Raw genomic sequence first — 13,995 nt, forward strand, 5'->3', positions numbered from 1 at the left:
AGTCAAAAATTGCCCCTTGGACCCCGCTTCCAGGGGCGCTGCCCCCGGACCCCCGTTCATTCAAGGGCTTCGCCCCTAAATGACAGTCTACTTTTAATCTTGAATAAACTTAAACAAGTGTGCACTCCACACCTTCCTTACTTGTTTAATATTTATCAAGATCACTTTTGGTCAACAAAAGTAATCCCATTACACTTAAATCACATTAGTGAAACAAATCACCAACAAACCTCCCCCATTTAAGTGTAATCTTGATTAATTTAAAACAATAAACATAACAACAAACTGATGCATAAATGAAATATCGTGACGATTGAATTTCACATTAGTATATTATACATTCCAAATATTCGAATATCAGGGTGTCACTAAGGATTGAACCCTTTCTATTCTAAGTGAATACATGAAGATAATATACACAACAGTTTACATTCTCTAAGTTCTAGCTTGACACTATATTTTACTAGCTTGTGTCCCATCCTTCAAAAAGCATATCAAAGTCAAGTCCCAACTTCTTGAAGCAGCTAAACTTCATGCTTATATAGGTAGTTCTTTTGTTCTTGCACCTGTAAATGCAATTTTTCAAAGAACTATTAAGAAATAAAATTTCAACCTCCTTAACTTGCAGTACTGAACACATACCTTGGGACGATAATAAAACGTGTTCCAATCTTCAAATATCAAGCTTTCCACATTGAATTCAACATCTAATATTGCATTAGATGGGAATTGGTTATCTCAATATAAAAGATTTAAGTGGACTTCAAACCCATCCCTACAGCCGCCTTGTGCACAAGATCTCTTGCTAACCCTTTGGTTAGATGATCGGCTAAATTCAACTGAGTTCTTACAAACTCCACAAATATCACACCAGTCATGATGAGCTCACGAATCATGCTATGTCTAACACCTAAATGTCTAGACTTTCCATTATACACTTGACTATAAGCCTTAGCCAAGGTTGCAGCACTATCACATCTGATAGAAATGGTAGATATCGGTTTGGGCCATAATGGAATTTCATAAATCAAATTCCTTAGCCACTCAGCTTCTTTACCAGCAGCAGACAATTTAACAAACTCAGACTCCATGGTTGAGTTAGTAATACAAGTCTGTTTCTTAGATGCCCGAGAAATGGCACCTCCTCCAAGAAGAAACACCCAACCACTTGTAGAGGAGTGATCCTCTAAGTTGTTAATCCAGTTGGCATCTGAATAACCTTCCAAAACAGAAGGATATCCACTATAAGTTAAACCATTATTCATGGTCCCTTTCAAGTACTTGAACACTCAACTCACAGCTTGCCAATGATGTGAACTAGGATATCCAGTATAAGTTAAACCATAATTCATGGTCCCTTATCCCTAGTTTAAGCATAAGAGTACTAAATTAATTACTATGATTAAGTTATTAGTTAAACCAATTTAAAGAAGTTGCCACTAACCATTGAAAATGTCATACCAACTAATTCTTTCATAATATGAAATTAATAGGATATATATATAATAAGGCTATCCATGTTAGTAGATACTTAGGAACATATGATTAATGAATTTAGATTGGAGTTTATTAATTTAGTAATCGGTGGATCTCTATCAGTATTCATTGTACTTCTTATAAATCAAGCATAATCATCAGTGAATCGAAATCCAAGCAAAACTATGTGTGTGTGTGTGTATAATTTATCATAAGTAGTATTTTTATTATTATCAATTGGTTTAACTTAATACCAATTCCCTTATTTTATTTTACTATTAAGTTAAATTCTTATTAGTTAGTTCACTTTTATTTCCTTCGTGCTCGACACGCTTACTAACTCTGGCTATACTATATTTGATCAACTGCCTGGTGCTAATAATTAGTTTTGATTAGTTTGGTTTATAAATTTAAAAATAGATTTATAGCTTATTATATTATATTATCTTAAGCTGTTATGGTGCAAAGTCACTCTTGGATGTAGTGTTTTAGGCTTATCCTCTTGTATGTGTAAATGGGTTGAGTCTTTCCTATAAATAGAAAGTGAATGACTCCATTTATGAGAGAATGATCATTTTGGAGTGTTACTCTAGATAGAGAAATTTGTACAAACTCATTTGTATATTTTTTCGAGATCTAATATGAGCTTAAAAGATTTATTTACTCCTTGTGTTCTTGAGTTTACATGATAATTCACTAGATCTTTTTTAATTCCGCACATGCCATCATAATCAACACCACTACAATTGGTATCAGAGCGGGTGTGTAACATCCGAAAATACGACCCAAAAATTTTTGTTTTAATAATAATAAAAACCATATACTGATCGTCACATCATAAAACCATGTGTCAGATATCTCAACCCATAATAAAATGTCATGAACATTCGTGCCAAATCAAACTATGAATCAAAACAAACTCCCAGGAAAAAGACTGAAGTTGTGGTGTGTGCGATGCCATCATCCCGAGCTCTTCCCTTTACTTGCGGAAGTACCTGAAACCAAAACTGAAACTATAAGCACAAAGCTTAGTGAGCTCCCCCAAACTACCACATACCATACATAACATATAAAGCATCTACTGGGCCTTGCCCACTGCATCGAACCGAAGTCCGGAAACTAACCAGGGCCTTGCCCTATGCATCAGACCGAAGTCCGGAACTAACTGCATCGGACCGAAGTCCGGAACTGATTGGGACCTTGTCCCCTGCATCGGACCGAAGTCCGAAACTGACTGAACATAACACAGCATAAACATATCAGCTAACATGGATACATATACTGTATTATGCATCGGAACATAGTCTGGAACACATAACACCAAACTTGCTTGAATCACAAAGACATCAAGCACCCTAACTACTGCATCGGACCGAGGTCCGAAACTACTGCTAACTAAACGGGCTGGCATGGTGGCCGCAGACCCATTCCTACTAGAAGGAAACTCACCTCGTAGCCTAGCTGCTGAAAGGACTGCTCCAAAATCTGTCTGTTGCGGTTCCGGTTTCACCCGGGCTACAATTTCCATAAGCACCATCAATCAAATACTGATAATAATACTGAGGGTAAAATGACTCTCTTACCCCTGGTCCAAGTCAACCTAACGGTCAAAGTCAACATTCAGTTGACCTGACTCGTCGAGTTGGGTCACCAACTCGTCGAGTCCTTACTCTTACTTTCTTGTTTCTACTCGCTACTACTCGTCGAGTTTTGGCACAAACTCAGCAAGTTCGTCTTTGTTACTAACACTCCGACAATCTGCATCCGACTCGCCGAGTTGTATGAACAACTCGTCGAGTTCTCCTTCATCAAATGAACACTCTAGCTGTGACTCGCCGAGTTGTATGAACAACTCGTCGAGTCTGTTCTTGAGGCATGAAGATTGCCTTGGACTCGCCGAGTCAGGGCATTGACTCGCCGAGTTCTTCCAGGAATGAGTCTAACCCTCTAGCTCACCGAGTCCATCTCTCACTCACTGGTTCCACTCGGCATAACTTGAAAAAGGGAAAACAGGGGACTCACGACTCGACCCGCCGAGTCTGAAGAACGACTCGCCGAGTCGTATACATGAAAACACTATATACTCGATTCTGCTTGAAACCAGTCCATTCCATTCATAGATCTAGGTTCCTGGGACTTGATTAACACGTAAAGTTTCCAACTTTACGTGTAAATAACATCAAATGAAGGTTTTAGGGTTCAAAGCACACTATAAGAGTAGATCTAGAGCTTTCATGCAAAATGGCTCCATAAAGGTGCTAGATCTAAGCTTCTGGAATTCAAACCTAGCTAGATCCGAAGGCTAATCAACTCCATGAGTCCTCTATGCTACTACTAAGCCAAGAAATGGTTCAAGAATAGCTTTAATGGCTTCAAAAAGGGGATTTAAGCATAGAAACAGAAAAGGGCCAAGATATACCTTACTATCTTCTGAAATTCCTCAAGGATCTAGGATCTCCTTCTTCTCCTCTTGATCTACCTTCCTTTTTCTCTCAAGATCTTCAAAGAACACACCAAAATCACACAAAAATGCAAAGAGGGCTCTAGGGTTTCGAGAATGATGCTCTAAGGGGTGATAGGGGCTGACTTGAGGCCCCAAAAGTTGTTTAAATAGGGTGCAAACCCTTGAAATTAGGGTTTCATCCAGACTGGCGGACTCGTCGAGTCGCCAACTTAAACATGCTCGAAATCCCGACTCTACTCGACGAGTCCAGCTACTGACTCGTCGAGTTCCCCTTAAAACTTGAAAAAAATATAAATATATAAATATCATACCAGAATTGGGGTGTTACAGGGTGTTCTTGATTTGATCAAGAATTGATCCATGATGGCTTTCTAGATTTGGTTATTCTTCCTTTTGTGTTTTGATCTTTGTGTTTTAGAGAGTTTTTGGATTCTAGAAATCGAATTCATCTTTGATTCTATTCAAAATTTGATTTGCTTCACTAGAATTCAAGTGATTTTTACTCTCTCTCTCTCTCTCTCTCTCTAGAAAACCCATTTGAAATCACTTTCTCTCTCTAGAAATCTTCAAGTTTTTGTAATAATGGTGGATTTGCCATATGATTCTTGGATTGTGATCGTTGATGATATAAAATACAAAGTCAATGAAGATCAATTTTATGGGTTGGTGTTAAGCAAATTGATTTCATGGGTTAATATGGTTTCTTATGGAGATTTGAAGGATGATAATGGAAGCTTGCTTTTTCAACCACTTTGTAAGATTGTATGGTTGAATAAAATTGCATTGTCCATATTAGTTCATAGTAGAAATCAAAAGGAAGGAGAAGAAAGAGATTTGTTCAATAAGAAATACATTTTTCTAATTGAAAACCCAAATGATATTCATGCTCTTAAGTTTGTTGAAGTTCAAGACAATAGAGTTTAATGTGATGTTCTTGACGTTCTTAAAGTTCTTGATAAGAAGATTCAAGTTGATTCTCATGATGAAAAAGTTTTTTGCTCAATTGGAGTTCAAACCGATGATATTTTGTGTTCTTGTGATTCGTTTGAAGGAATGATTCCTTATCGGAAGCCGGTGATCCAAGAAAATCTCAAGTATCAAACTCTAAAAGATTTTATTCAAATTCACAAAGTTGAAGTTGTGGAAAGTGGGTTTGTTAATGAAATCAAGTCTTCAAGATGCAAAAAGATGAGAAAGAAAAAGAAGAAGAAGATTAAACGCAAAAACAAGTGGGTTATTCACAAAAATCATCAAATGTTGTGAAGCCGAAATCCGTGAAGCAAATTTGGGTTCCAAGGCAACAATCTCCAAAGGTTGCATTGAACTTGAAGTCAAAACCCAAAAGTGTTGGTGGTTCTTTTGAAGATGTTCTTGGTTTGTTGAAGAACACGAAGAACACAAAGAACGAGTTCTACATCACGCATAGTGGGTGGTACATTGTTCAAATTGGAGATTTTCTCATTCCAACAAAATAACAATGATCTTCTAAATTTGATTCGTTCGTTGAAAATGGAAATCAATTCGTCAAAAAGGTATCTCAAATTCTCAAATGGATTCCAAAACGTTCTTGATTTCAATTCGTGTTTTGCGTTTTTCATTTTGATCGTCTCGTTTCGTTGGGTCTATTCCGTTTCAACTCCATTGTTGATCCAACAATTTTTTTTAGATCAAGCCCAAAACAAAAATTAATTTTGTTTTGATTAAATCTTGAGTCCAAAATCATTTTTCTTTAATGTTCATATGATTCGATTCGTAAGCCCAATTTCCATTCTTGTTACTGTTCATGGATGAGGCCAAACAAACAAACAAAATCTCGATCTTCTACTGTTCTTCTGTCCAAAAATTCGAGCCCAAACTGGTTTTAGTCACTGTTCATTGATCGATGATTTGAGCCCATTTATTTTCGATAGTTTATGATCCGTCCATAAAGAACTTTCAAGATTCAAATCAGATGTATCGATCTTATTTTCTTCATCTATTCGTTATTCATGATTTGATCGATCTATGATTAATCAATTTCATTCGGATATCTACTTGCGTCAAGCTTGATGCATCGATTTTGTTTCTTCTTGATTTTGTTTCTATTGATCTGTGATGCTATTGTGTTGAATATCGAACTCAAAACAGTTCGTGAATCTTGTTTCATTCATATTTGATTTATGAATCAATTTCCTTCAAATCTAATCTGATGATGATGTCTAGATGCTTGATTTGAGGAAATTGGAGATAATTTCCGGATTATTGTTGTTTATTGATAAACAAAAAAAGTTTTCCATTGATAAACATGTTGAAGGACTGATGAAACGTAGTCAAAATTGATTTTTTCATTTTTGATCAGTTAATTTGGACTTGAAATTGGTTGATAAAACGTCTAGTCGAAATGAAATTTGTGATTGGAATTGAGTTTGGAGTCGAATTGATTGGGAATACTTGGAAACGAAATTGAATATCCAATTTGATAAGTCGAAAGTTCTACTGATGTTTGGTGTCGAGTTCCAATCAAAATTGAAATCAATCTCACCTAAGGTAGTTGTTGAGTTGGGATAGAAGAATCGAAATTGAGATTTGACTAAGATGGAGTTTGATGTCGAACATTCTGTTCACATTGAATTCACCGATTGATGGGAAGAGCGTGTTAACAAATTTTTTAGTGTTAATTGGGAAGAAGATGTTTAGATTTTCGATTTAAGTCCTTGCTGTTTTAACGACTTTACAATATCTACACAGTTTCGACATTAAGGGTTGATCTTGTTACTTATGTGAAGTGTAAAGAAGTGCGCATTTAGTCCTTGATGTTTACGAAATGTTGGAGAAAATACCAACTTCGAAATAGGACTTAAGTTTCTGAGAGATTGAAGAATTTAAAGTTCAGTCCCTGCAGTTAATGCGAAGTAACACTTTATGCCCAATTTCGCAAACGGGGTAGAGTTTCGCATTTTAGGCTGTTTTTGGCGCAATGGGTCCCTGCAGAATTCAGAAAGTGACAATTTTTACCCGGAATTTGGATAATCTTGCTACTTTCACCCAAAAAGTCAAAAATTTTCACGAATTTGGAAATTTTTTGAGGCTTTTTCGTGATTGTTTTTCCGTTCGAGATTTTTTGTGATTCATTTTTGGTACACATTAAGGGGGAGTATTGTGAAGTTTATTCCTCGGGCCCTTCTCACCCTTAATGGGTTTTATAATCATTTTTTTTATTATAAAAAAGGGGAGAATGATGGGTATTCGAAGCGGGTTTTTCGGATATTCATTTGCGGATTTTGAAGACCAGTGTTACTTCGAGGGGGAGCTTGGTCTTGATCGTGCTAGCTCGTTGGAGACTGAAGCCGGAACATCCAATCCTAACTTTGAGGGGGAGAATGTTAGGGTGCAAAGTCACTCTTGGATGTAGTGTTTTAGGCTTACCCTCTTGTATGTGTAAATGGGTAGAGTCTTTCCTATAAATAGGAAGTGAGTGACTCCCATTATGAGAGAATGATCATTTTGGAGTGTTAGTCTAGAGAGAGAAATTTGTACAAACCCATTTGTATATTCTTTCTAGATCTAATATGATCTTACAAAGATTTATTTACTCCTTGTGTTCTTGAGTTTACATGATAATTCACTAGATCTTTTCTAATTCCGCACATGCCATCATAATCAACACCACTACATAAGCATATCAACACAAATGGTTTATAAGGAATACAAGAATATTGTAGAATGAAATAAAAAAACATCAAAAATACTACTACTTTAGTTGGACCAAAACTGAGAATCAACGAGGACAAAAAAATCAAGCCAATACGAAAGTCTAGAGAGGCACCTGTTGGGTTTTATTTAAAATTAAGTTTCAAAAGCTCAAGATTTGAAACGGAATCATTTTAACTTTGAATAAAATAAACTAATTTTATTCCTACCAAAGGATCATATTACAAAGATTGGAAAGAAAAACACAATCACAAAGGGAAAAAAGATTAACAACCCTTGTAGTCTTTTGAGTTCTCAAGGGGAGGCTTAAAGTTGATGTAGAATGTAGAGTAGAACTCCACTTTAGATGAAACACCAACTGTGACAACCTGATATTTCGACTCTATGTAATGACCTAAAAAGTCAAGTATTGTAACTACTTTTGAAATAATGAAATTAACTTCGAAAATAAAATATGAAAAAGTCTCTATAGGGATATCTATTATGCTAGATAATGTGTCAAGGTTTATAGAAATACTAAGAACACTAAAATCCGAGTTATAACGAAGAAGTTATGACCATTCTAAGATTTCCGACAAAACCGACAACACCAATTAAACGAAAAACACGAAGTTTCAATACAATAGTTTTTAGCCTTAAGTATCTAAATGAAAGTTGTAGATAACATTAAGCCGTGAGCGTACATAAAAAGAACATCCAAATCTGACTTCGTATGAGGAAGTTATGATTTTTCCAAGATTCGGATATAGCAGTAGACAACTAAAAACTCGAAATAGAGCTCGAGAGACTTTTGATTGAAACAACCTAAATGATAATCTAAGGTCTCAACAATAGTAGTGCAACGGCGAAAAGTTTGACGAAACGGACATCGGATGAAGAAGTCATAGATTCTTAACGGACTTTTCGTGTCCCGGCCCGTTAAAAATAAATAATTAAAAATAAAATCAAAATTAGCCGATGAAGTCTGAATGAGAGTTGTAGAGCATATTTTCAGCTACACGTTCATATAAAGAACGTCGAAAACGAAGCTTGTACGCGAAAGTTATGGATTTTACAAGTTCGGGGTCCAAAATCCAAGGCTGTCAGGTCTGCCATGACGTGGCACAGTTTGTCGCGACCCGGCAAGTGACTGAGGGCGTCCAATCAATGGAAGGAGATAAGACTTGACCACCACGACGTGGCCAACCCTTTGCCACGACATGGCACCCAAAAATGAGCCCAATAAATAGAACTCTTGGGGTGCCGGGTTTAAGTGCTCCATTCTTCTATCTCTCGTGTCGAAACTCTGCGGTTAAGCCCCCGAAGCCCTCTCGAAGCCCCGGTTTTCACACTCAAGTTCCGAAGGAAGATTCTACACTCCCAAGTTTCCCGAGAATCCCGAGAAAATCAACTATTCCAAGTCGAAGTTCTGCTCGATTATCATCTCGTTTTCTCCAATCAATCAACTGAGTTCATGCCCCTATAAACTACACTTTCAAATGTTTATCAATGCTTTTTATACACTTTTAAGGGGGGGGAATACAAATAAACACACGGTTATTATCGTGTGTAACATAAAGTTTCACTATATACCCTTTTCTATCAAGTGAATCATATGTGATTCATAACTACTACATGGGAACTTTTGTATGCAATATATATTCACGATAACATCTTGTCTTTTGGAAATAAAACATGTTATATATATATATATATATATATATATATATATATATATATATATATATATATATATGCGAATCAAACCCTTTATTTATACTTTAAGTATATGTGATCATTTATGCCACTTTAAATGTTATACTTTACATAACAAGTGAGCATTACACTAGGATTTACTATACGAACGAAACACACACTTTGAAAAACTATAATAGGTATAGTTTACGAGGAAATCATGAACATTTACATACTAGAAACACTATATCAAAGAGATACTTTCATATACAAGAACAAATGGACATTTTCATACGTAAATCTGTTTTATACTAAGTTTTGTGAGACATTTCACGTACTTTCGAGTATGCATTTTAAGTCATGTATTATATACCATAATCCTTTGTAGGGGGAGCGTGATACTTGTGTATAGATCTATACGGGATGGACAATCCCGCACCTAAGCTGTTAGCTACAGCTAGGCCGGCAGGCCTGGGGTGACGAACATCATAACATTCCAACGCCTGAAAAACGTTGTTACAGGCAGTCTGGGTCATTAGTATGGTTATAAAACTCACATGGAGTATTAAGAACTCATTGATTTATAGGGTTATCAAATGCCTTAGTGATTTTATACTTTCACAAATCTACTACTCTAGGCATGAAAAACACGATTGCATTTCAATTTTGGAACTTTTAAACTACCACACACTTATGAACGGATATTGGATTTCTAGAACCTTCAAAACAGTCGAGTCTTTGTAGAAGACTACTTTTATACTAGTAGGAAATATTGGATTTTCTAGGAGTTGTTCGAACATCTACAAACAAATTTCATTTGATTTTATTCAAACAGTGACATTAAATACTTGTGAACTCACCAGCTTAAATGTTGATCTACTCTTTCAAATCTACTTGTATTTCTCAGGGATCCAGTAATACAGGTAAACTTCAGCTTTTGCAGAAGGGATGCTTAGGCGTCTAAACAAATCATTTTGACAACATATTGTAATTGATATTTTGGAACATGTAATACTTACAAATGATGTAACTTTTTCAATTATATATATGTTGGTTGTGTTTACTTTCTTTACTATGTATCCAACTGTTATGATACTACATGAAGTCATCTGCCCTCGAACGATTCCGCTGTTCTGGTTTGGGGGTGTGACAGATTGGTATCAGAGCATTGTTTATAGTGAACTAAGTATATCGAACCACATAAGATATACAAACTATAGATGCAAAGGGACTCAAAGTATCTGACAAAACGTTTTTACACCTAAAACCTTGTTTCATTTAATTTAGATTGTTTTGGGTCGTAAAAGTATAATTACATGCATACAACAATATATTTTCATGGTTAGAACTATACAAGAAGTATTAAGACAAGTTGGACACTACGATTAGGCCTCGACATATGTAATCGGATTTGGGACGAATATAGCCTGATCAACTATATTTATCCGAGATTGGACTAACGTGTTTCGAGGAATGGTCGTAGTGAGAAACAAGTCAAAACTTACCAAAATAAACACTAGTATAAAACATACAAATTTAAATACTATAGGAGTATTTGGTACATGCAATAGTTTAATCGACATGCTTAGTTTTACATGTTTCAAGTTTTGTTCAATTCCTATAACCCTATTCTCGTATAGTCAAATGGCTGGATTCATTCCACAAAGAGATCCCTACTATCTCAACCAAGGTAATGGGGGATGGGTCGAAGAAGATCCCGAAGAGGATGAAGAACCTATCGAGTTGGATGAAGGGGATGACTCTGGGACAGACTCATAACCAGAGGTAATCAACCCACCAGCAGCTCAACCTCCTGCTGTTAGGAGAAACTTTCAGGGACCAACTCCCTTTTGGGGAAGTCACATCCACCATTGGAGCCAGCAACAAGGGATACATCCTCCCTACAGCATGTATTGAGACTTCTACGATGTCCGTGGCGGAGGTTCAGCCGATCAAGCACTCCCAGTCATGGTAGGCAAGCTAGCCAACCAGTCCTATCAATCCGGGGTTCAAGCGAGCCGGATTCGTGAAGTCAACGTGGAAGTACAGGTGCACACTTCTAACGTCCGCCGACTAGATAGGTTGCAGGATGACACCCAACTCCGCGCCGACGTATTCCAAGCACAAATGATTGCATCCCTCTCTGAGATGAGGGAACAGCAAGCCGCCTTCGCTAGGTGTCTTATGGAAGCAAAGCAATTGGATGCGGAGTCAAGCTCCAAGCGCAACCTACGTCGCAAGTAATGCTTGCCAAATCCCAAAATTTTGATATAGAATAGGACCATCGGCTAAAAGTCTTACCTTCTTTAACTTCCTATAATCGGAGACCTTTAGAAAGGTCAAAATTTTCAAACTTCGGATGTAACGCAACCATATGTTTAATATATATATATATATATATATATATATATATATATATATATATATATATATGGCATACCTCTTTCGTGTGTTAAATCTGTACATTTCATTCGAGTTCATGAGTTTGTTTATTTATTTTTCAAACTCCATTGGTAAATCAAACTCAAAGCCTGCGTTGGTCAAACCAAATTCTCGAACTATTAAAGATAGTTAACTCATTGTCACTCTCAACCACCAAAACTTGTGATCTGTTATTTTTATTTCTTGGCAGCGCGATGCCTCCTCGTCCAAACCTAAGACCCAGGCCGGGAATGATGCCTCCACCACCACCCCCTCCATCAACGGAAAATGTCGCATTGATAGCTGATGTAACAGCTGTAGTAACAGCAACAATGGCCCAAATGAGTAACAATGGATCTGGTGGAGGAGTGAATAGTTCTACGAATGGCCAACGCCCAGGTCTTTCAAGGGATTGTACATACAAGGATTTCATGAATAGCAAACCCATTACTTTTAATGGGGCTGGAGGAATAATGGCTCTATCACGGTGGATAGAGAAAACTGAAGCAGTTTTTGATATTTGTTCTTGTCCGGAAGGGAACAAAGTGAAGTTCGCTGCCTGTACTTTCTCTGAGAGAGCTCTCACATGGTGGAATGGCCATGTCAAGTCACTAACGCTAGTAGTGGCTAACTCTATGGGCTGGGAGAATCTAAAACAAGTACTACTGCAAGAGTATTGTCCACCGGGCGAATTACAAAAGCTCGAATAGGAACTTTGGGGCCTTACCATGGTAGGCTCAGATATCACGACCTATACCAACAGGTTCAGTGATTTGGCAATCCTTTTCCCAGGAATAGTTGCTCTAGAGAGCAAGAAGATCAAAAGGTACATCTGGGAACTGTCACCCCAGATTCGAGGAAGTGTTCTAGCTTCCAAACCAATCACCTTCGATAGCGCCAAACAGTGGCACAAGCTCTCGTAGACCAAGGGGTCTGCCAAAACATCGCAACCACCGCACCGGAGCAACCCAGAGGAAGCAACAACAACGACGACAATACCAACAACAACAAGAAGAAGAGGTTCTGGAACAAAAGGAAGAGTCAACCTTCATAGGAACCTTCCAAGAAACAACAGATTGTGGCAGTCCATGCCGCTACTGCCCCCACTGTTGTTCCAATTACCACTACACCAGCAAAGCCATATGTTGGGAACCTACCAAAGTGCAGCAAATGCAATTTCCATCACAAAGGAAATTGTCGGGAGATGCACTGCAACAACTGCAACAAGAAGGGGCACATTGCCCGTTTCTGTAAGGCACCAACACGACCAATCACGCAAGTCCCTGGGGTTGGTGTGGGCCAGAAGTGTTATGGTTGTGGTGAGGCTGGACACTACAAGAGGGACTGTCCTAAGGCAAGGAATGTTGGCGGCACGGGACGAGTGTTGGCAATAGGGCAGAACGAAGTGATAGCTGATCCCACGGTGGTTACGGGTACGTTTCTCCTCAATAACGTTTACGCATGCATACTCTTTGATTGTGGTGCGGATAGGAGTTTTGTGAGTCATAAATTCAAGCACGTACTAAAACAGAACCCTAAAACACTCAATAAAATATTTACAATAGAAATGGCAAATGGTAGAACAGAAAGCACGAACAATATATACATAGGCTGCACACTAACTCTAAACGAACACTCATTTCAAATCGATCTAATGCCAATCACTATAAAGAGCTTTGATGTCATCATCGGTATGGATTGGTTAAGCCTCCACCATGCCGATATACTTTGTCACGAAAGGGTCGTTCTCCTAAATCTGTCAAACGGAGAAACTCTTGTCATTTATGGTGACAAACCCGGTACCAATTTACAAATCATCTCTTGCGTCAAAGCCCAGAAATACCTACGTAAAGAGTACCATGCCTTCTTAGCCCATGTGGTAGATAAGGAAAAAGAAACGAAAGGCATCAGAGACTTTCCAGAAGTCTGCGATTTTCCCGATGTCTTCCCTGAAGATCTTCCCGGAGTTCCACCAGAACGTCAAGTCGAGTTCAGAATCGACTTAATTCCCGGAGCTACACCAGTAGCTAAGTCGCCATACTGTCTAGCACCGGCAGAGATGCAGGAGTTATCCAGCCAACTAAACGAACTACTCAACAAAGGGTTCATCAGGCCGAGCTTCTCACCTTGGGGAGCACCAGTATTGTTCGTAAAGAATAAGGATGGATCTTTCCGCATGTGCATCGATTATCGGGAACTCAACAAGCTCACTATCAAGAACAGATATCCCTTACCACGCATTGACGACTTGTTCGACCAACTCCAGGGAG

This window comes from Lactuca serriola, chromosome 8, assembly GCF_051521515.1.
Source record: "Lactuca serriola cultivar US96UC23 chromosome 8, Lser_US96UC23_V15, whole genome shotgun sequence".
In the NCBI taxonomy this organism is placed as follows: Eukaryota; Viridiplantae; Streptophyta; class Magnoliopsida; order Asterales; family Asteraceae; genus Lactuca; species Lactuca serriola.